The sequence below is a fragment of the Delphinapterus leucas genome, chromosome 4 (genome assembly GCF_059928025.1).
Source record: "Delphinapterus leucas isolate spDelLeu-1000000601 "Yukka" chromosome 4, BTC_Dleu_Yukka2, whole genome shotgun sequence".
NCBI classification, from domain to species: Eukaryota; Metazoa; Chordata; class Mammalia; order Artiodactyla; family Monodontidae; genus Delphinapterus; species Delphinapterus leucas.
In genome coordinates, this window is record NC_143132.1 from 73115131 (window position 1) to 73138095 (window position 22965).

Genomic DNA, 22965 nt, shown 5'->3' on the forward strand with positions numbered 1-22965 from the left:
GATCGGGAGGTGGGGGAGGGAGTATGGGAACCTGTTTCAGAATTTTTAAAAGGTTTTAGTGTTTAGAAGAGCTGCATGGCAAGGAAGAAGGAGGGGAGGGTTCGTTAGACAAAAACTGGTGACCGCCACACCCAGGCTCCTTAAGTGTCCAAAATCACAGGCTTTATTTTGCATACAAAGTCAACCCAGGACCCTTTCCAAGAACGTTTTTGTAGTCAGTAAGGGAGGAGAGGACCTATAAAAGAGATAAGACCCCATCATGCCCGGCAGGAGAGAGAGAGGTAGATCGTGTGGTCATAAATTGGCAAACTTTAACATGGCTGTTTGGAGGGTCTCTGGTGACATACCTTTGAAAACTTCAGTATATTTGTCTAGCAAAACATTAAGAGTCTATTCTGTTGTTGAGGCTCTCCTTTTCTTCAACTACTACCATGAAGCAATGTCTCATTATGGAGAGGCTCATTTGTTCATCATACTCAACCAGAAGTGACCAGAAGTCCAACATCAAATGATAAATCTGTCTTTATGTCTCATTCCTGAATCTTGAAACCAATCATTTCTACTGCGACTCAACTCTGTTTGAAAAAGATAAAAGATCCAAAGGGAAACAAGGGGTCCAAGCAAAAGCAATTCAGATTAAACTTTCACTTAGCATAAGATGTCCCTGACTCGACATCATGGTCCTCAAGGCCAGAAGAATGAAGAAATACAAGCAAGACAAATGAGAAGGGGTCCATGCCCTGAGAGAAGGCAGGAAAACAGCAGTTACCGGAGGAAGTGAATGCTAGAAAGATGGCTCTCCAGCCTGGCTGCATATTGGAACCACCCAGGGAGCCTTAAAAAAAAGTGCTGTCGCCTGGTTACCACTCCCAGAGACTCTAATTTAATTGGTCTAGGGTATGGCCTGGTTGTCAGAAATGCTAAAAGCTTCCCAAGGTGATTCTAATGTCAGCTCAAGGCTGAGAACCAGTGTTCTGGAGGAAAGATACTTCTGTTCTTGATTCTGTTTACTTTTCTCCATCTGTTACTCTCTCCCATTACCAAGCCAAACTTGGGTCAGCTCGCCCATGCACAGTGAAGCCAATCTACTGACATCGGGTTGTGGTGAAGGAAACTGCAGTGTTTATTGCAGGTCACCAAGCAGGGAGTCCAAACAGCTAGTGCTTAAAAGACCTGAACTCCCCCATGGCTTTCAGGGAAAGGTTTTTAAAGACAGGGTGAGGAAGGGGGGTTTGGGAGGTGCATGATCAGCTCATGGACATTCTTCTGATTGGTTGGTGGTGAGGTAATTGAGAGCCAACATCATCAACCTTCTGGTTCCAAGCAGTCTGGGGTCTACATGCTTGTGGTCAGCATAGGGCTAACTTCTTCCACCTGATGGGGGTTTTGGTAGCTGTCAAACAGCTCAAAGGATATGGCTCAGGATATTAGCTATAGCCCTTGAGATGGAACTAAAGGTCCTTGACTTTGTTTAATGGCTAAACTATTATTATTTTGTCTTCCTTGACTGTTTCCCTTTGTTTTTGTATTTTCTCATTTCTCCAATTAAATTTACTCTTTGGAACTCAGGGAAGGCCTAGGAGGCTAAAGTTTTCTACAGACAAGAGGCAGGTGGAGGACATGGGGTGGGGGGTTCTGTCCCAGGAAGGTCCCAGAAGATCCTGCTCAGTTACACTACCTGTTCTTAAGAGTCTTTCCCCCTTGCTGTTGGTCAAGGCAGCTTGCCCAGAGCTCAGAGGGGTTGTGCTGACTGCTCAGGTCAAGGAGCGGAAGTCGGCTCTGGGGTGTACCCTCCTGCCTACTAGTGCAGGGACTCAGGCCCAGCCTCCCAGCCTCCAGCTTTCCTCTGCCACACAAGTAGAAAAATTTTCCACTCTCCTGGCAGCGTGCTGCCTACAAAACAAAGCTTGGGGAAGAGTGCCTTGAGTAGTCCAGAAAGTTCCACTAGGAAGAACTACATGGCAGAGGGCAATTTGAGATCTATGCAACCATAATCCTCTTCAGTTCCTTTTCAGTGAAAAGTAAAAGGCTATAGCTTTCACTTCCTGGAGACCTGATTAACCTTTAAAAAAAAATAAAGGGGATCCTTTTTAATTTATCTCAACTGGAAATCAGCCATAGATATCAGAGGCGGAAGACTTAAGTGTTTTTTCTTTAAAACAAAATGCTATTGGGCCATCAGATCATAGTGCTGTCAAATCTGGCACACGTGAAATGCTTGGTAAAGGTAGTGTGTATTATCCAGAGCTGGTATTGGCTAGGCAAACCATCAAACAGAGGCCATGCAACTTGATTTTTGAGCAAGTGCGAGGGCCATACCTGAAAAACCAATTGTTACTAGGAGTTTAGAAAGGACAGCCTGCCTGTGGGGTAGGGAGAGCAGCAAGGGGGAGGATTGCCACATTTTGTTTCTCTTCTCTCTAGGAAGCCAGACAGGGCCCTAAGAACAGCCTGGAGCAGTGATCTCAACCCTTAGTGTGCAACAGAATCACCCCCAGTTTCTGATTCAGTGGGTCTGGGGTGAGGCCTGAGAACTTGCATATCTAACATGTTTCTGGGTGATGGAGATGCTGCCGGTCTGGGACCACACTTTGAGACTTACTGGCTGGGAGGAGGAGAAGCTGAAAAGAAGGTCGTGCCATAATGCTGGAAAACCCTCTGCTGGAACTAGTCCCAAAAGGCTGTGCCCCTGGAAACCAGACTGGGAGCAACTTTTTTCTTAACTTGCAAAAAATAGATGGCTTATTCTTTCACCTGAGAGTGACTCAAACAATCACCATGAGAAGCTTTCTGCCTTGCTAAAAGAAAATTAGGTTAATAACATCTCTTTATGATGATGACTTAAAACACCATTTCTAGCATCTCCATCTGGGCCACTACTGTCCAAAGCCTTTCTGCCTCATCTTCCCACCCCACCTCCAGCTCACACTGGTGGCCTGACAGAATCTCAGAATGTCTTGGTGAACAGCTCTGTGAGATTTTATTAGCACTGAGGGATAAACAGGAACCTTAACCCCTGTTTTGTCACTAAGTAGCCACATTACTTCTCTCTCTCTGGGCCTTGGCTTCCCCATCAATAAAAGGAGGGTTTTCAACAAGGTAATAAGAAAGAAAATGACAGTATTTTGATATTTATAGTTTACTTGGCACTTGCGTACATATTATCTCAGTTAACCCCTGTGAAATAATTTTTATTCCCTCCCCATTTTTCACAGAGAAAGAGAATTGGAGAAGCACAATAATTTTAAGGACCAATATTAAAAATGGCGACATAGAAAATTCTGCAAAAACTAACATGGAAGACACAGTCCCTTATGTTACTCAGTGTCCCTTATGTAACAATTTATGTGAAAAATTCCTCCTAAAATTAAGTGCCTGATAAATATGTCCCTCCAAAAGACATAATATGCATCATTTTACAGGACAGAATCAACTTCCTAACTCTTCACATTTTTCTTCTGTTTCAGCTGCCAGAAAGCTTAGAGCTAATTATGCCAAGATTATAACAACCATTTAAATCTCAAATTCCTGGTAACATTATCTCTCACATCCTCTAAATCCTAATGCCTAAATGTTTTCTTACATAGATTATCTGTGATTAGCGTGACAGTGTAATTCACCATCTAAGTGGGGCCCTTTGCGGAGTGAAAGAGAACACCATGAATAATTATGCCCAGGTGACAGATGTAAACCAGGACTGTTTCAGGCAAACTGGGATGGGTGGTCACCCTACCTATGGTTGGAAATAGACTTGGCAAAAATTATATACAAAAAACACACAATTTGACCTTGTAAGTGTGGCAGTTTGGGGTCTCATTAAACTCAATAAAGTCACATAAAAATGAAAATAGATTATAACTCATAAGAAAAAACAGCAACTAATAGGTTCTAAATATACTTGCAAGACTGGGAAGAGAGAGGGCGTAGTGCTGAGGATGGACGCTTCTCCCTTCAAGCATCTCCAAACCCTTCATTTCCTAAAGCCTCTGCCTCCTAAGCCCCATGGGCGTCACATCCTGTGGCCGGTGGCAGCTCTACAATTCCTTATAGGAGGGTCTTAAGCAAGGTCGTCTGTTTAGAAGGGAAAGGGGGAAGGAGGGCTTTAAGCAAACAGTGTAGCACTTTACTGAAGATTGTGGATTTTCCATCTCAAAGAATGGGGTGGTGTTGATGAAGTTGGTGGAGCCCTGAAAAGTCACAGTCACCAGGCAGTCCTACTGCCTCACAAGGGCAAGCCACCCAGTATTTGCTTGCTCACACACTCCCCACCACAACCCCTGCCGAAGACAGGACTGACTGATTGGTCATGGCAAGACCATGGAGACATAGATGGAGGCCACCCGAGGATTGGTGCTTTCAACCAGCTGCCCTGTTTCATACCCAGACACATTGCTTGATGCCTTTTCCACCTTCCCCTTCTCCAGTCACATAAGTGTAACTGAACAGGTCTTCCACAAACAGAACCCCATGTCCTCTGCCTGCCTCTTGTCTGTAAAAAAACCTTAACCTCCTAGGCCTTCCCCAAATTCCAAAGAATAAATTTAATCAGAGAAGTGAGAAAATGCAGAAAGAAAGGAAAACAGTCAAGCAAGACAAAATAATAATAGTTTAGCTATTAAACAAAGTCAAGGATCGTTAGTTCCTCCTTGAGGGCTATAGATAATATCCTGAGCCATATCCTTTGAGCTGTTTGACAGCTACCAAAACCCCCACGAGGTGGAAGAAGTTGACTGCATGCTGCCCACAAGCACGTGGACCCCAGACCAGTTGGAATCAGGAGGTTGATGATGTTGACTCTCAATTATCTCACCACCGACCAATCAGAAGAATGTCCACGAATCACACCCCCCCAACCCCTCACCCTCACCCTGTCTTTAAAAACCTTTCCGTAAAAGCTTTTGAGGAGTTCGGGGCTTTTAAGCATAAGCAGCCTGGACTCCATGCTTGGTGTCCTGCAATAAACACTGCAGTTTCCTTCACCACAACCAGGTGTCAGTGGATTGGCTTTACTGTGCACAGGTGAGCTGACCCAAGTTTGGTCTGGTAGCAGAGGCAGGTGAGCTTGTTTCAGCCAGGTGAGTCAGGGGTGAGGGGTGGGCTGAGTCTTGGGTGTTGACAAAAGAGGGGCAGGTGTGTTTGGACAATGAGCAGGCCTCAGAGGCCAAACGTGCACGGTTGGGCTTCCTGGAGCTCAAGAATCCCCTCTGTCCTTCCTCCTCATCTCTCTAACAAGTCCAGTTAAACTCTGCCCCTCTCGGTTCACTGCCGGGCTGGCTCCCGGAGCCTCACCTCGGTTGCAGAAAGCCGCTGCGTCCCTTCCAAGAACCAACACTAGAGGTCGCCTTTCTCCGGCGTCAGGCAAGTTGACGCGGAAGGAGACAGTCCAGCTTCTGCTTAAATTGCACGTTGGTGGGCGGGCCCAGTGGCCCCGATTCCGGGCCAGTTCCTGGACGGCACGCGTCCCAAGTGGGAAGGCGTGGTTCCGGCCTGAAGAGGAGGCTGAGCCACGAAGCTCTGAGGAGATGCAGCGCTGGGTTGAACAGTGAGGTGTGAGCAGGTGAGGAAAAGACCAAATCCGGGTAGAAATACTTTGCACAAGAGATGAAACTTCCAGGAGCAACAAAAGCCCGTGCAGTCTGAAGAGCCCATGAGATAAAGTGTGTGTGTGGATTTTAAAGTGCTACCCACACCCTTTTAAGTGGCCTGTTATTCTCTGCAGATATGGACACTGTGTAAGGGAGGCCCAGGTGTCCCATAAAGGCCGTCTTGGGCCAGGGCTCACAGGAGGGCCCCCAGCCTGGCTTGCCTGTGGCTCTCTCCCCCTTGTGCTCTTCTTGGCCAAGGTTTTCCCAGAGACCTAGTTTTCTGTGTAAAAAGGGAGGGTAGCTTGCAAAAGGCAATTCTACAATCTTTAGTTTTCTGGTCACAGCCGTTTTTAGCTGGAAGCCGGAAGGGCTGTTTCTGTGAGTAGCTGGGAGCTGAGGTTCAGGGAGGTTAAATACCTTGCTGGGACTAGACTAGAACTCCCACCTGCTTACTCCAAAGCGGCACTCCCTCACTGCCCCGGCTGCCTCTTCTCACTGGAGAGCTACTAGAGCTGAAAAGAAAACTGCCTGGGCTGAAAAACTTTAAACTCGGCAAGGGCCTCAAAACAAAACCAAAACAGAAAACGAACAGAAGCAAGCATACCTCTGGGCCCTGTGAGCAGTCCCTCAGTCCCTGAGGCAGTGCCAAACTAACATCCACCAGCCCTCGACTTGAGGCTTCGGGATGGACAAAAAGCTCAGCTGCCTGCCTCTGTACTGTAGAGTGCTATAGCACCCCAAGTGATTCTTCCTCCAGACCATATGGCAGAGCTCAGGTGGGGTGGTTATGCACCACCTGTGCTCCTTGCGTCCCAAGTGAAGTGCAGCCGTTTGTGTCTTCAGTTGAAGAAGAGATAGGAGATGTTTCCACATAAAGCTCAAGGGAGCCGGGCAGGTCCACAAATATGGCACATGGTGGCCCCTCCTCTTCCCGTTGGGAGGAACAGCGCAATCCATTGCCCACATGTAAAGTGACCTAGAGGTCCTCCCTCAACAGACCATCCAAGCCAGGCATCCTCAGGGGCTACGAATCATGCTGATTTGTGGCACATAATGAAGGTCTGTGTAGTGGCAGAACCAGTGTTTAATGTACATGTGAATTTACTCACCCGGCTGAGCACTAGCTCTCTCTCCTGCTAGAGTGTGAGCGTCTTGAGGACGATTCACTTAGTGTGGCAATTCACTTAGATGTGTCTCTCCCACAAGCCTGGACACAAGGCAGATGGGTGCTTTAGGGAGTACTCTTCCAATCCAACCGCTTCTTAACCTCACTGCAGAACTGAATTAAGCTGCTTCTCTTGGGAGAAATTGTTATTCCGGAACACAGGGAGGATCCTTGGATGTAACAAGTCAACATTTTGAAACACGAAAACCATCAAAAGGCATCTGTTTATTATTATTTTTAATTAACTCCTAAAGAAAGAGCCCTTCATAAACGGTTCTGAGTGTCTACCAAGAGCACATGTTGTCATATTTCTTCTCTGTTTCTCTCTCAAGAACCAAAAAAATTTTTTTCCCCAAGAGAGTGCCTTCCTCGATGTGTTTCACCACCACCCTTGAGAAACTGGATTGTGCCAGAAGGGAGGGAATCCTTGAGAGCAGGCTGTTATTCCACTCTTCTCGACTTTGACTTGACTTATCTTTAAACTGTCAGGGAATAAGACAGAATATCCCTCAGATTTTTATGTGTTTTCCTTGCTGGTGGATATAAGTAAGATTTCTTCTACGTATTGCCAAAATGTCCCCAAGCTCCAGCCTGTGGCTACAAGGAAGGTCGTGTTAACATAAAAGTCACATTTTAATTTTCTGTCACCTACACCCACCTGATTGAGGATCTCAGCCCACCCCGCCAGCATCTCCCACCACCCGCACTCATTTCTGGGAATCCCCTGAGTGGTAGACCTGTTTAAGGTCAGCTCCCTCACGCACTGCCCTCCAGCCACTGTTCACGCTCCTGCCCCAGGGCTTCATGGCTTTCTGGCTTCATCACCCAACCAGACAGATCCCAGAAAGGATTCACCAGGCATGACCACTCTGCTAAATCAGTTCTGCACCAAAATAAACATAACCCCCAAATGACCCCTTTCTCAGGACTTTGCCTGGAAAAAAAGGAGTTTAACCCATTTAACTGCATAAGCTTAACTGAGTAAGATTATATGTGGGAAACCCAGAAAATGAGTTAAATTTGGAGGAGATAGAATCTAGGGTAAATTTTCTTTCTTCTCTTTTGCTTTCTATTACAATTGATTGCATTTTTCATTTTCTTCCAAGATCTGTTAGTGTGAGATGATTATTTGATGATGAAATGATTCATTCAAATAAGTGATCCTATGCATGACATCAGCATGATAACCAGGCCTCATTTCCTTGGAACTGGGCTATCCATCCTTGTCCCAGGCCACTTTCAGTCTCTTTAAACGATTTAACCTAGGCTTACAACCTGCTGGCTGCTGCTTTTCAAAACTCTCATTCTGGCCACAGTTGTTATTTTTAAAACATGTGTATAAAGTTGAAGATCACGTGGCAATTAAGCCTGCAGAGAATGCTTGGATTTGATACAGTTGCCAGGGAAAAAATATACCTCTCTTTCCTGTTGTTTCCACCTCTTGCCTGCTCGAAATAGGATTTGCATCTCTGTGGGTGGGTTATGGTTAGTTCGAACCTAATCATTTTTCCCTGCCTCAGAAATCTTTATCTTTTGTCATGAATCTTTTCAAGGAGAAGGTTGTCACTGACAATTGTTTCTCTTCCCCACCAGCGGGAAGGGCATGACTGTCATCCCACCTGCCAGTGTCTGAGTCCCTCTGTTTCAGAGGCAAGAGTCTCTCCCGGATGTCTCTTTGTTCTTTCTTAGTTCTCAGACTGATCAGGCTGCTATCCCAAGGGAACTGATAGAGCCTTGGGGTTGGTGATACATGTGCCCCTGGATTAGAGGCATTTGCCTTAGGGGAAACACAGAGACCCCTCTCATGTTAGGGTATTTTCCCCCAGCCTTTCCTTACAAAAACAAAGGGGACCATCTGGACCAGCCATTTCTAACTGAGAATAATGTAATAATTCTAGACACACAACAGTCTCCCCCCAAACCTAGTCTCATGTCCTGATAATGGAAGTATTAATCACTAATGTTCATTAAGTACTTGCTGTGTGCCAGGTGCTATACTAAGCGTTGTACATGTATTATTTTGTTTAAGCCTCGTAACAGTCCCATGAAGTAGCTAATGATATTATGCCTGCTTTACAGTGAAGCACACACTGGGAGCGTTGTCAGAAATAAATCTTTTTGCCTTCACAATTCTGATGCAAAAATTGGTCCCAGGTGGGTTGTCCTAAGACTCAGGGTGTGTTAGCCACGCACGTGAAGCGTTTTCCACAACAGCAAGGAGTTGGGGGGCCGGAGAGGGCTGTTGCCTGATCCTTCTTAGACCCAAGAATAGTTCCAGTTGCAGACAGGCTGGCTTTGTTATCAGAAAACTCACTTAGGAGCTGAATACACCCCTCCTAGGATCACTGGCCTTTAATTTTCAGGGACCTGTGGAGAGGTTAGGCAGGAACTGTTGGATGCCCCTGGCCCAATCTTTAGCCCATTTTAAAATCAGGTTGGCTGTTTCCTTATTGTTGAATTTTAAGCATTCTTTGTATATTTGGGGGAAATATTTTCTCCCATTCTGTGACTTGTCATCCTCTGAACAGTGTCTTTCACAAAGCAGAAGTTTTTCATTTTAATGAAGTTCAACTTATCAAATTTCTCTTTCATGTTGTACCTAAAAAGTCATTGCCAAACCCAAGATCACTTAGATTTTCTCCTATGTTATCTTCTCAAAGTTTTAAAGTTTTGCATTTTACATTTACATCCATGATCCATTTTGAGTTAATTTTTATGAAAAGTGTAACATCTGTGTCTGGATTCATATTTTTACATGTGAATGTCCAGTTATTCCAGCACCATTTATTGAAAAGACTATCCTTTCTCCATTGAATTGCCTTTGCAATTCAATTTGTCAAAGATAAATTGACAACATTTATGTGGACCCACTTCTTTTTTATCATCTCACTTGCTTTTATTATTTTTTTCTAGCTTTACTGAAGTATGATTAACAAGTAAATATTGTATATATTTAGGTTGTACAATGTGATTTTTTAAGGTGTACAATGTGATGATTTTTTTTTTTTTTTTTGCCATACGCGGGCCTCTCACTGCTGTGGTCTCTCCCGTTGCAGAGCAACAGGCTCCGGACGCATAGGCTCAGCGGCCGTGGCTCACGGGCGCAGCCGCTCCGCGGCATGCGGGATCCTCCCGGACCGGGGCACGAACCCGTGTCCCCTGCATCGGCAGGCGGACTCTCAACCACTGCGCCACCAGGGAAGCCCCAATGTGATGATTTAATATATGTATACATTGTGAAATGATTACCACAATCAAGTTAGCTAACACATCCATCACCTCCCATAATTGCCTTTGTGTGTGTGTGTGGTGAGAACACTTAAGATTTACTCTCTTAGCAAATTTCAAGTATATAATACAGTATTAACTATAATCACCATGCCATACATTAGATCCCCAGAAATTATTCATCTTATAACTAAAAGTTTGTACACTTTAACCAACATCTCTCCACCTCCCCCTATTCCTACCCCCAGCCCCAGCCCCTGGCAACCACCATTCTACTTTCTGGTTCTATGAATTCAACTCTTTCAGATTCTACATATAAATGAGAACACATGTCTTTATGTGTTTGACTTATTTCACTTAGTGTAATGTCCTCCAGGTTCATCCATATTGTCACAAATGGCAGAATTTCTTTTTTCATGCCTGAATAATATTCCATTGAATATATATATATATATATATATATATATATATATATATATCACATTTTTTTAATCCATTCATCTGTCAACAGACACTTAGGTTGTTTCCATATCTTGACTATTGTGAATAATGCTGTAATAAACATGGAGTGCAGATACTTCTTTGAGATACTGATTTTATTTCTTTTGGGTGTATACTCAGAAGTGGGATTGCTGGCTAGCCAAAGCAATCTTAAGAAAGCTGGAAGAATCACAGGTCCTGATTTTAAACTATATTACAAACGTATACTAATCAAAACACCATGGTATTGGGATAAAAACAGGCACATAGACCAATAAAACAGACAAGAGAGCCCAGCAATAAACCCTCGCATATGTGGTCAACTAATCTTTGGGAAGTGCACCAAGAATACAAATGGGGAAAAGATAGTCCTCGCAATAAATAGTGTCGTGAAAACTGGATATCCACATGCCAGAGAATGAAACTGGACCCTTATCTTACACCATATACAAAGATTAACTTGAAAGGGATTAAAGACTTAAGTGTGGGTTTATTTCTGGGCTCCACATTTTGTTCCATTGATCTATGTGTCTACTCTTTCACCAATACAAGACTGTCTTGATTATTGCAGCTTTATAGTAAGTCTTGAAGTTAGATAGTGTCCGTCCTCTGACTTTGTTCTTCTTCAATGTCGTGATGGCTATTCTGAGTATGGACAGGATTTTGATAGGTAGAAATGGAGGTGAGAGCACTCAGGAGAGGGAACTGAGCAAAGGTTCAATATAGGGAAGGGGGAGATGCACTGGAGGACAGTGAGTAGTTCCAGTTGTCTGTACCCTAGCTTTATAAATGTAGTAAGACTGTGCTTCCTAGAAAATGGATGCTTCCAGTCACAGGTAGGGTTGTGCTTTCCCATGGGAATTTGAGTACCCAGGCCTGGAGAGGAAGAGGGGAAGGAGACCTTAGAAACACTTGTGACTGGCTGTCAAGGGCATTTTGCCAGCCATGGAGACTGGATTTAATATTGTGAGCTTTTGTTGATAATGTCTAACTTTCAGTCTGATATAAGGACAGAGAGAGAGAGCCCCCAAAGGGTTTTCCTGGGCAGTTGGTGATACTTGGGAGAAGGCCCTGATTTGGAGTCAGGAGACCTGAGTTCTAGCTTGGGCTCTGCCATTTCTGACCTCATTATGTGGGACAGTTCACTTCCCCCTCTGTGTCCCAGCTCCTCCATCTCTACTGTGGGGTGATTAGAGGTGCCCTATCAGATTCCCAGGGAAGAGATTATGAGAAGCAGTTAGGCAATGTGTATGTAAACTATGAAGCACTACACAAGTGTATGCAATTATGAAGGAGGTGATCCTTGAAGGAAAGGCACTGTAAGGCATGCAGCATATAGTCGTCGTGTTTCACTTTTCTGCTTCCTTTCCCAAGTAACAGAGCATGCATCTCATCAGTGGGTTTTCCTAAGTAATTAGGAGCATCAGTGAGGATGCTCCATATACAGACCCAATCCTGCCCTAGATTTGCTTTCGTATATGTGTAAATTCCTGGAAGGCAAAGGACCTACCATTTTTCTGTATGCCCATGGTTCCTAGCACAGTGTCTTACATGTAGGAGACATTCAGTGAGTACAACGTTGGCTTTTTAAAAACAAAACATATTGGGCTTGATAGGTGTTTATATGATAACATTAGCTGGTCACAAGCTTAGCATGAATCAGATGGTTAAAAAAGTATGTGTGCAATACTTAGTAAAGGAAAAAATGCACACATGCCATGACGCAGCCATTCCAGTCACAGCTACTGACCCTAGAGAGACTCCCACGCATGAGCACCAGGAGTCGTGATCGACAGTGTTCATCTCATCATTGCCTGTAATGGAAACAACCTAAATGCCCGTCGGACAGGGGCATGAATAAACACATTTTAGAAAATTCAATGGCTTGCTGAATCACAGTTAAAATGAATCAAATCTCAAAAACTTAAGGTATAGAAAAATACATACAGTGTGTCACAATTTATCTGAAGCTGAAAACGTGTAAAACAATGCTAAGTACTGTTGATTCATACGTTTAACCATATGAAAGCATACATGGGAAGGATTAATCACAGAGTTCTTTTTTTCATTTTTATTGAAATATAGTTGATTTAAACGCAGAGTTCTGATAATGGTTTCTCTAGGGGAGACAGGGAAGGGAGAGTGAAAGGGGTGAGGCTTCAGTTGTAGCTGTACTATCTGAAGAAAGTGTGGCTTAAAAGGTGACTTGAAGTCTGCAGCAAATGTAGCATCATAGTATATTGCCAAAGCAGAGGGGTGGGTTATTAAGTGATTATTTTACTCAATGCTTCTTATATACCTGATATATTTCACAACTTGAAAAGCCCTTTGTCAACAAGGGTTGGGAGAGCTTTAAATGAAGGTTAGGCTACCCTAATAAAAGCAGTGTGCCCCAAACTAGACACAGGATCAGTCTCTCAATTCTGCCATGTGGTGGCACCACACTCCCCAGGGAACACTGACAAATCAGAGCCCAAGGGGTGGGGAGGGGGGGTGGGTTGGATGCTGGAGGGCTCAGGAACTTTCTAGTGTGAGGAAAGTTAAAGGAACAGGAAATGTTTAACTTGGAATAGAGAGGATTCAAAGGGACATAGGACCCCAGCCTTCAAATATCTCAAGTGGGGCAGAAAGCATCCTCCATACCCCGTGTGGTCCCACAGGAGCAAGTGGGGTAGAAGCTGGGAGGGAGAGGGGCAGATCCCACTCACCCTCAGAGCCACAGCTGTGGGACTCTGGATGCCTTGCCCAGCAGTGATAAGGATGAGCAGCTGATCTTCCAGGCTCTGGGGATGCTGCAGGGGGCATTCTTGCTCTGTGTCAGAGGTTGGCTAGGTAACGTACAAGATCCTTTCTGCTGCTGAGATCCTTACAAATTCAAATTTATATGAGTCTATAGTTGTAAAACTATTACAACATTTATTTTTTAGTGCTGATATTCCAAAAGGTAACAATAATGAATATTATTCTATCGTCATATCTTCTAGGAGTTTCTATTTTTTTTTTTTAAGCTTTTTTTTTTGGTTGCGCCAGGTTTCAGTTGTGGCAGGTGGGCTCCCTAGTTGTGGCTCACAGGCTCCTTAGTTGCAGCACATGTGCTCCTTAGTTGCGGCTCACGGACTCCTTAGTTGTGGCATGTGAACTCTTAGTTGCAACATGCATGTGGGATTTAGTTGCCTGGCCAGGGATCGAACCCACATCCCCTGCATTGAGAGGCGGACTCTCAACCACTGCGCCACCAGGGAAGCCCCTAGACTCATCTGTTCTTGTATGTATCTGTAGTTCGTTCCTTTTTGTTACTGAGTAGTATCCCACTGTATGGATTTATCACAGTTTGAAGTATTCACCACATAGATATTCATCTGTTCACCAGTTGATGGATATTAGAGTTGTTTCCACTTTGAGTCAGTAAGAATAAAGCTGCTGTGAACATTCATGTAGCAGGTCTTTATGTGGACATATGTTTTTATTTCCCTTGGGTAAATACCTCGGTGTGTGGAATTGCTGGGTCATATGATATGTGTGTATTTAACTTTATGAGAAACTGTCAAAGTGCTCTCCAAAGTGGCTGTGCTATTTTGCACTCCCACCAGCAATATCTGAGGCGTTCTGTTGCTCCACATCCTCACTAACACTTTGTATGGTAAGTCTTTTTAATTTTAACCATTCTAGTGGGTCTATGGTGACATCTCATTTCAGTTTTAATTTGTATTTTCCTAGTGACTAATGATGTTGAACATGCTTATTAGCTGTTCATATAATTTTTTTGATGAGGTGTCTGTTCATTCTTTTGTCCATTTCTTTAATCGAGTTGTTTGTCTTCTTCTTACTAAATTGTAAAAGTTCTTTATGTATAAAGCATATAAGAACTTCATCAGATATATTTGCCAATATTTACCTCCCAGTCTGTGGCTTGTCTTTCATTTTCTTGACAATGTCTTTTTTTCTGTTCTCTTTTTTTTTTAAGTTTTTAATTTAATTTAATTTAATTTTTATACAGCAGGTTCTTATTAGTCATCAGTTTTATACACATCAGTGTATACATGTCAATCCCAATCACCCAATTCATCCCACCACCACCACCACCCCTCCGCGGCTTTCCCCCCTTGGTGTCCATACGTTTGTTCTCTACATCTGTGTCTCTATTTCTGCCCTGCAAACCGGTTCATCTGTACCATTTTTCGAGGTTCCACATATATGCGTTAATATACGATATTTGTTTTTCTCTTTCTTACTTATATCACTCTGTATGACAGTCTCTAGATCCATCCACGTCTCAACAAATGACCCAATTTCGTTCCTTTTTATGGCTGAGTAATATTCCATTGTATATATGTACCATACCTTCTTTATCCATTCGTCTGTCGATGGGCATTTAGGTTGCTTCCATGACCTGGCTATTGTAAATAGCGCTGCAGTGAACATTGGGGTGCATGTGTCTTTTTGAATTGTGGTTTTCTCTGGGTATATGCCCAGTAGTGGGATTGCTGGATCGTATGGTAATTCTATTTTTAGTTATTTAAGGAACCTCCATACTGTTCTCCATAGTGACTGTATCAGTTTACACTCCCACCAACAGTGCAGGAGGGTTCCCTTTTCTCCACACCCTCTCCAGCATTTGTTGTTTGTAGATTTTCTGATGATGCCCATTCTAACTGGTGTAAGGTGACTGTAGTTTTGGTTTGCATTTCTCTAATAATTAGTGATGTTGAGCAGCTTTTCATGTGCTTCTTGGCCATCTGTATGTCTTCTTTGGAGAAATGTCTATTTAGGTCTTCTGCCCATTTTTGGATTGGGTTGTTTGTTTTTTTAATATTGAGCTGCATGAGCTGTTTATATATTTTGGAGATTAATCCTTTGTCCGTTGATTCGTTTGCAAAATTTTCTCCCATTCTGAGCGTTGTCTTTTCGTCTTGTTTATGGTTTCCTTTGCTGTGCAAAAGCTTTTTTTTTTAACATAACAAAAGACACCTTTATTGCTTTTGTCACTTAGGAAATTCTAAGGGTTTTAGGAGCTCTATGACTTTAATGGGGATAAAGACCAGATATATGTTTCTTATTATAAATCACAATATCACACAGCCCACTCAAAAGTTTCAGCCAAGGGCTTCCCTGGTAGCGTGGTGGTTGAGAGTCCGCCTGCCGATGCAGGGGACACGGGTTTGTGCCCTGGTCTGGGAGGATCCCACATGCCGCGGAGCGGCTGGGCCCGTGAGCCATGGCCTCTGAGCCTGCACATCCGGAGCCTGTGCTCCGCAACGGGAGAGGCCACAACAGTGAGAGGCCTGCGTACCGCCAAAAAAAAAAGTTTCAGCCAAAGTAAATACTCAGTGCCTTTGAAGAAGAAAAAGATACCTGCATATTTAAATATTGCAGGCATTCAAGATTTCATAGACTCTTGTTTCCTAGCCCTGGTCCTAAAATAGGTTTAAACTGAGTGCGTTCTTCCTCAGGACAGCCTGGTCTGATAACGGATGGGATGTTAATCACCCCAATGAACCATTCTCTAATTTGCTGGATCACATTCTTTGTTTATTCCTGTTTCCTTGGAGAATATCTTGTAAAATTTATTTACAACTGTTTGTAGTTTGGCCAAACTAAAAGTATGAATATCTAGGACACAGATTTATAATTAGCTGAACCAGTGTTTCCCCCAAGATTTTTAACCTTAACTTTGAAATGGTGAAAACACCTTCACGAAGGAGCAATGCTATATATGGACAACTTTCTTTCCTCTTGTTTCAGAGAAAGAAGTACTTTGCTTCCCTTATAGGTTTTACCATTCTGCCTGTTTATAATCTCAATAATGATTTTTTTCATCAAATGTTTATGTGGTATTATTTTATTGATATAGCAGCTATTTTGCCAGATCCTGAAAATATAAAGGTAAACAGGATATGATGCTTACTCTTAAGGATCGTACAGTCTAGAAGGAGATTTAGACATATGTGGGATGACACATATGTCTATAACATATTAAAAGATAACAAGTGTTTAGAAAGAAGTGTGGACAGTCCTAGGAGATCACAGATAGTGCTATAAAAAATTAATACAAGGAAACTTCAGTTAAACAGAGTCAGGGAATTCCCTGGCAGGCCAGTGGTTAGGACTCCACGCTTCCACTGCAGGGGTCCCGGGTTCAATACATGGTTGGGGAACTAAGATCCTGCAAGCTGCTGGGTGTGGCCAAAAAAACCAAAAACCGAAACAAACAAACAAAAAAATAGGGTCAGGCGACCAGAAGGGGGAGCTCTCATGCCCTATGACCAACAATAGTGGGAGCTCAACAGGAAGAAGACTTCTTCCTCCTTCCTGGCAAGAGCTTAGCCAATGAGAGACAGTCACAATTCAGCCAATGAAAAGTCATGGAGTCTTTGTTTACTGTAGGCCTCCAAAGTTCCTTTTCCCCTCTATGAAATAATTCTCCTCTCCATTTTTTCTGGGGACTTCCACATGGCTTGCCATGCTGCAGATCCTGAATTACAATTCTTTATTTTTTTCTTTTTAATAAATAGGTGTTTTCTATTTATTTTTCTTTTTATACAGCAGGTTCTTATTAGTCATCAATTTTATACACATCAGTGTATACATGTCAATCCCAATCACCCAGTTCATCCCACCACCCCCACCACCCGTGGCTTCCCCCCCTTGGTGTCCATACGTTTGTTCTCTACATCTGTGTCTCAATTTTTGCCGTGCAAAACGGTTCGTCTGTACCATTTTTCTAGGTTCCACATATATGCGTTAATATACGACATTTGTTCTTCTCTTTCTGACTTATTTCACTCTGTATGACAGTCTCTAGATCCATCCACATGTCAACAAATGACCCAATTTCGTTCCTTTTTATGGCTGAGTAATATTCCATTTTATATATATACCATACCTTCTTTATCCATTCGTCTGTCGATGGGCATTTAGGTTGCTTCCATGACCTGGCTATTGTAAATAGTGCTGCAATGAACATTGGGGTGCATGTGTCTTTTTGAATTGTGGTTTTCTCTGGGTATATGACCAGTAGTGGGATTGCTGGGTCATGTGGTAATTCTATTTTTAGTTATTTAAGGAACCTCCATACTGTTCTCCATAGTGGCTGTATCAGTTTACATTCCCACCAACAGTGCAAGAGGGTTCCCTTTTCTCCACACCCTCTCCAGCATTTGTTGTTTGTAGATTTTCTGATGATGCCCATTCTGACCAGTGTGAGGTGATACCTCACTGTAGTTTTGAGTTGCATTTCTCTAATAATTCACTAATTATTGTTGAGCAGCTTTTCATGTGCTTCTTGGCCATCTGTATGTCTTCTTTGGAGAAATGTCTATTTAGGTCTTCTGCTCATTTTTGGACTGGGTTGTTTGTTTTATTAATATTGAGCTGCATGAGCTGTTTATATATTTTGGAGATTAATCCTTTGTCCGTTGATTCATTTGCAAATATTTTCTCCCATTCTGAGCGTTGTCTTTTCATCTTGTTTATGGTTTCCTTTGCTGTGCAAAAGCTTTTAAGTTTCATTAGGTCCCATTTGTTTATTTTTGTTTTTATTTCCATTACTCTAGGAGGTGGATCAAGAAACATCTTGCTGTGATTTATATCAAAGAGTATTCTTCCTATGTTTTCCTGTAAGAGTTTTACAGTGTCCGGTCTTACATTTAGGTCTCTAATCCATTTTGAGTTTATTTTTGTGTATGGTGTTAGGGAGTGTTCTAATTTCATTCTTTTACAAGTAGCTGTCCAGTTTTCCCAGCACCATTTGTTTAAGAGACTGTCTTTTCTCCATTGTATATCCTTGCCTCCTTTGTCATAGATTAGTTGACCATAGGTGTGTGGGTTTACCTCTGGGCTTTCTATCTTGTTCCATTGATCTATATTTCTGTTTTTGTGCCAGTACCATATTGTCTTGATTACTGTAGCTTTGTAGTATAGTCTGAAGTCAGGGAGTCTGATTCCTCCAGCTCCCTTTTTTTCCCTCAAGACTGCTTTGGCTATTCGGGGTCTTTTGTGTCTCCATACAAATTTTAAGAGCTTTTGTTCTAGTTCCGTAAAAAAAATGCCATTGGTAATTTGATAGGGATTGCATTGAATCTGTAGATTGCTTTAGGTAGTAGAGTCATTTTCACAATATTGATTCTTCCAATCCAAGAACATGGTATATCTCTCCATCTGTTTGTATCATCTTTAATTTCTTTCATCAGTGTCTTATAGTTTTCTGCATACAGGTCTTTTGTCTCCCTAGGAAGGTTTATTCCTAGGTATTTCTTTTTGTTGCAATGGTAAATGGGAATGTTTCCTTAATTTCTCTTTCAGATTTTTCATCATTAGTGTATAGGAATGCAAGAGATTTCTGTGTATTAATTTTGTATCCTGCAACTTTACCAAATTCATTGATTAGCTCTAGTAGTTTTCTGGTGGCATCTTTAGGATTCTCTATGTATAGTATCATGTCATCTGCAAACAGTGACAGTTTTACTTCTTCTTTTCCAACTTGTATTCTTTTTATTTCTTTTTCTTCTCTGATTGCCGAGGCTAGGACTTCCAAAACTATGTTGAATAATAGCGGTGAGAGTGGATATCCTTGTCTTGTTCCTGATCTTAGAGGAAATGTTTTCAGTTTTTCACCATTGAGAATGATGTTTGCTGTGGGTTTGTCGTATATGGCCTTTATTATGTTGAGGTAGTTTCCCTCTATGCCCACTTTCTGGAGAGTTTTTATCATAAATTGGTGTTGAATTTTGTCAAAAGCTTTTTCTGCATCTATTGAGATGATCATATGGTTTTTATTCTTCAATTTGTTAATATGGTGTATCACATTGATTGATTTGTGTATATTGAAGAATCTTTGCATCCCTGGGATAAATCCCACTTGATCATGGTGTATGATCCTTTTAATGTGTTGTTGGATTCTGTTTGCTAGTATTTTGTTGAGGATTTTTGCATCTATATTCATCAGTGATATTGGTCTGTAATTTTCTTTTTCTGTAGTATCTTTTTCTGGTTTTGGTATCAGGGTGATGATGGCCTCATAGAATGAGTTTGGGAGTGTTCCTTGCTCTGCAATTTTTTGGAAGAGTTTGAGAAGGAAACATCTCAAAATGTTTGATAGAATTCACCTGTGAAGCCATCTGGTCCTGGACTTTTGTTTGTTGGAAGATTTTTAATCACAGTTTCAATTTCATTACTTGTGATTGGTCTGTTCATATTTTCTATTTCTTCCTGGTTCAGTCTTGGAAGGTTATACCTTTTGAAGAATTTGTCCATTTCTTCCAGGTTGTCCATTTTATTGGCATAGAGTTGCTGGTAGTAGTCTCTTAGGATGCTTTGTATTTCTGCGGTGTCTGTTGTAACTTCTCCTTTTTCATTTCTAATTTTATTGATATGAGTCCTCTCCCTCTTTTTCTTGATGAGTCTGGCTAACGGTTTATCAATTTTGTTTATCTTCTCAAAGAACCAGCTTTTAGTTTTATTGATCTTTGCTATTGTTTTCTTTGTTTCTATTTCATTTATTTCTGCTCTGATCTTTATGATTTCTTTCCTTCTGCTAACTTTGGGTTTTGTTTGTTCTTCTTTCTCTAGTTCCTTTTGGTGTAAGGTTAGATTGTTTATTTGAGATTTTTCTTGTTTCTTGAGGTAGGCTTGTATAACTATAAACTTCCCTCTTAGAACTGCTTTTGCTGCATCCCATAGGTTTTGGATTGTTGTGTTTTCATTGTCATTTGTCTCTAGGTATTTTCTGATTTCCTCTTTGATTTCTTCAGTGATCTCTTGGTTATTTAGTAACATAGTGTTTAGCCTCCATGTGTTTGTGTTTTTTACATTTTTTCCCCTGTAATTCATTTCTAATCTCATAGCGTTGTGGTCAGAAAAGATGTTGATATGATTTCAGTTTTCTTAAATTTACTGAGGCTTGATTTGTGACCCAAGATGTAATCTGTCCTGGAGAATGTTCCATGCGCACTTGAGAAGAAAGTGTAATCTGCTGTTTTTGGGTGCAATGTCCTATAAATATCAATTAAATCTATCTGGTCTATTGTGTCATTTAAAGCTTCCGTTTCCTTATCTATTTTCATGTTGGATGATCTGTCCATTGGTTTAAGTGAGGTGTTAAAGTCCCCCATATTATTGTGTTACTATCGATTTCCTCTTTTATAGCTGTTAGCAGTTGCCTTATGTATTGAGGTGCTCCTATGTTGGGTGCATATATATTTATAATTGTTATATCTTCTTCTTGGATTGATCCCTTGTTCATTATGTAGTGTCCTTCCTTGTCTCTTGTAACATTCTTTACTTTAAAGTCTATTTTATCTGATATGAGTATTGCTATTCCAGCTTTCTTTTGATTTCCATTTGTATGGAATATCTTTTTCCATGCCCTCACTTTCAGTCTGTATGTGTCCCTAGGTCTGAAGTGGGTCTCTTGTAGACAGCATATATATGGGTCTTGTTTTTGTATCCATTCAGCAAGCCTGTGTCTTTTGGTTGGAGCAATTTATCCATTCACGTTTAAGGTAATTATCAATATGCATGTTCCTATGACCATTTTCTTAATTGTTTTGGATTTGTTTTTGTAGGTCCTTTTCTTCTCTTGTGTTTCCCACTTAGAGAAGTTCCTTTAGCATTTTTTGCAGAGCTTGTTTGGTGGTGCTGAATTCTCTTAGCTTCTGCTTGTCTGTAAAGCTTTTGATTTCTCCATTGAATCTGAATGAGATCCTTGCCGGGTAGAGTCATCTTGGTTGTAGGTTCTTCCCTTTCATCACTTTAAATATATCATGCCACTCCCTTCTGGCTTGTAGAGTTTCTGCTGAGAAATCAGCTGTTAACCTTATGGGAGTTCCCTTGTATGTTATTTGTCATTTTTCCCTTGCTGCTTTCAATAATTTTTCTTTGTCTTTAATTTTTGCCAATTTGATTACTATGTGTCTTGGTGTGTTTCTCCTTGGGTTTATCCTGTATGGGACTCGCTGCACTTCTTAGACTTGGGTGGCTATTTCCTTTCCCATGTTAGGGAAGTTTTCAACTATAATCTCTGCAAATATTTTCTCTGGTCCTTCCTCTCTCTCTTCTCCTTCTGGGACCCCTATAATGCAAATATTGTTGCGTTTAATGTTGTCCCAGAGGTCTCTTAGGCTCTCTTCATTTATTTTCATTCTTTTTTCTTTATTCTGTTCAGCAGTGAATTCCACCATTCTGTCTTCCAGGTCACTTATCCGTACTTCTGCCTCAGTTTTTCTGCTATTGATTCCTTCTAGTGTAGTTTTCATTTCAGTTATTGTATTGTTCATCTCTGTTTGTTTGTTATTTAATTCTACTATGTCTTTGTTAAACGTTTCTTGCATCTTCTCGGTGTTTGCCTCCATTCTTTTTCCGAGGTCCTGGATCATCTTCGCTATCATTATTCTGAATTCTTTTTCTGGAAGGTTTCCTATCTCCACTTCATTTAGTTGTTTTTCTGGGGTTTTATCTTGTTCCTTCATCTGGTACATAGCCCTCTGCCTTTTCATCTTGTCTGTCTTTCTGTGAACGTGGTTTTTGTTCCACAGGCTGCAGAATTGTAGTTCTTCTTGCTTCTGCTGTCTGCCCTCTGGTGGGTGAGGCTGTCTAAGAGGCTTGTGTACGTTTCCTGATGGGAGGGACTGGTGGTGGGTAGAGCTGACTGTTGCTCTGGTGGGCAGAGCTCAGTAAAACTTTAATCCACTTGACTGCTGATGGGTGGGGCTGGGTTCCCTCCCTGTCGTTTGTTTGGCCTGAGGCAAGCCAACACTGGGGCCTACCTGGGCTCTTTGGTGGGGCTAATGGCAGACTCTGGGAGGGCTCACTCCAAGGAGTACTTCCCAGAACTTCTGCTGCCAGTGTCCTTGTCCCCACAGTGAGCCACGGCCACCCCCCGCCTCTGCAGGAGATCCTCCAACACTAGCAGGTAGGTCTGGTTCAGTCTCCCCTGGGGTCAGTGCTCCTTCACCTGGGTCGCACTGCACACACTACTTTGTGTGTGCCCCCAAGAGTGGAGTCTCTGTTTCCCCCAGTCCTGCTTGACAATGTCTTTTGAAGAGTAAATTTTTAAAAATTGATGAAGTCCAGTTGGTAATTTCTCTTTTATGGCCCATACGTTTTGTGTTCTAAAAAAACTTATCTAACCAAGGCTCATGAAGATTTTGGCCTACGTTTTCTTCTAGGCTTTTGGCCGGAATATGATTTGACTGAATCCTGACTCTCTCCAGAATAGCTGCACGTGCCCCCTCCCACCAGCAGCTCAGGTTTCCTCTAACCCACAGCTCCGCAACATTTGGCATTATTCAGCTTTCTAACATCTGCCCGTCTAATAGGTAAAAAGTGATATTGCTTTGTTATTTTACTTTGTACTGTTCTGATGACTGAATTAAGTCAGTGTGCCTGTTATCTATGTGACTCCCAGTTGATTTTCTTCTCTTGTGTATCCTCAGTTGAAAGTGTTTCCCAGGCCCTTTTCTGAGCTTCCCACAAGTATCGTTTGGTCATTCCGCCTTGTTTATTGTCATC

General features: G+C 42.1%; 1 protein-coding gene and 1 pseudogene across 9 annotated transcripts in view; both read left to right on the forward strand.

Moving 5' to 3' along the window:
• LOC149749346 (small integral membrane protein 29 pseudogene) overlaps positions 1-16362 on the forward strand; it is a 29357-nt pseudogene extending 12995 nt beyond the window's left edge.
• Positions 1-22965, forward strand: part of APOD (apolipoprotein D) — an 89696-nt gene that overhangs the window by 27848 nt on the left and 38883 nt on the right. For 2 of the 9 annotated variants that reach the window (XM_089910640.1, XM_089910643.1), the window contains exon 2: positions 22623-22772. The exons of the other annotated variants lie outside the window; for them this stretch is intronic. The gene's annotated coding sequence lies outside the window, so the exon portion shown is untranslated. The remainder of the gene's footprint in view (positions 1-22622; positions 22773-22965) is intronic. 9 annotated transcript variants of the gene reach the window in all.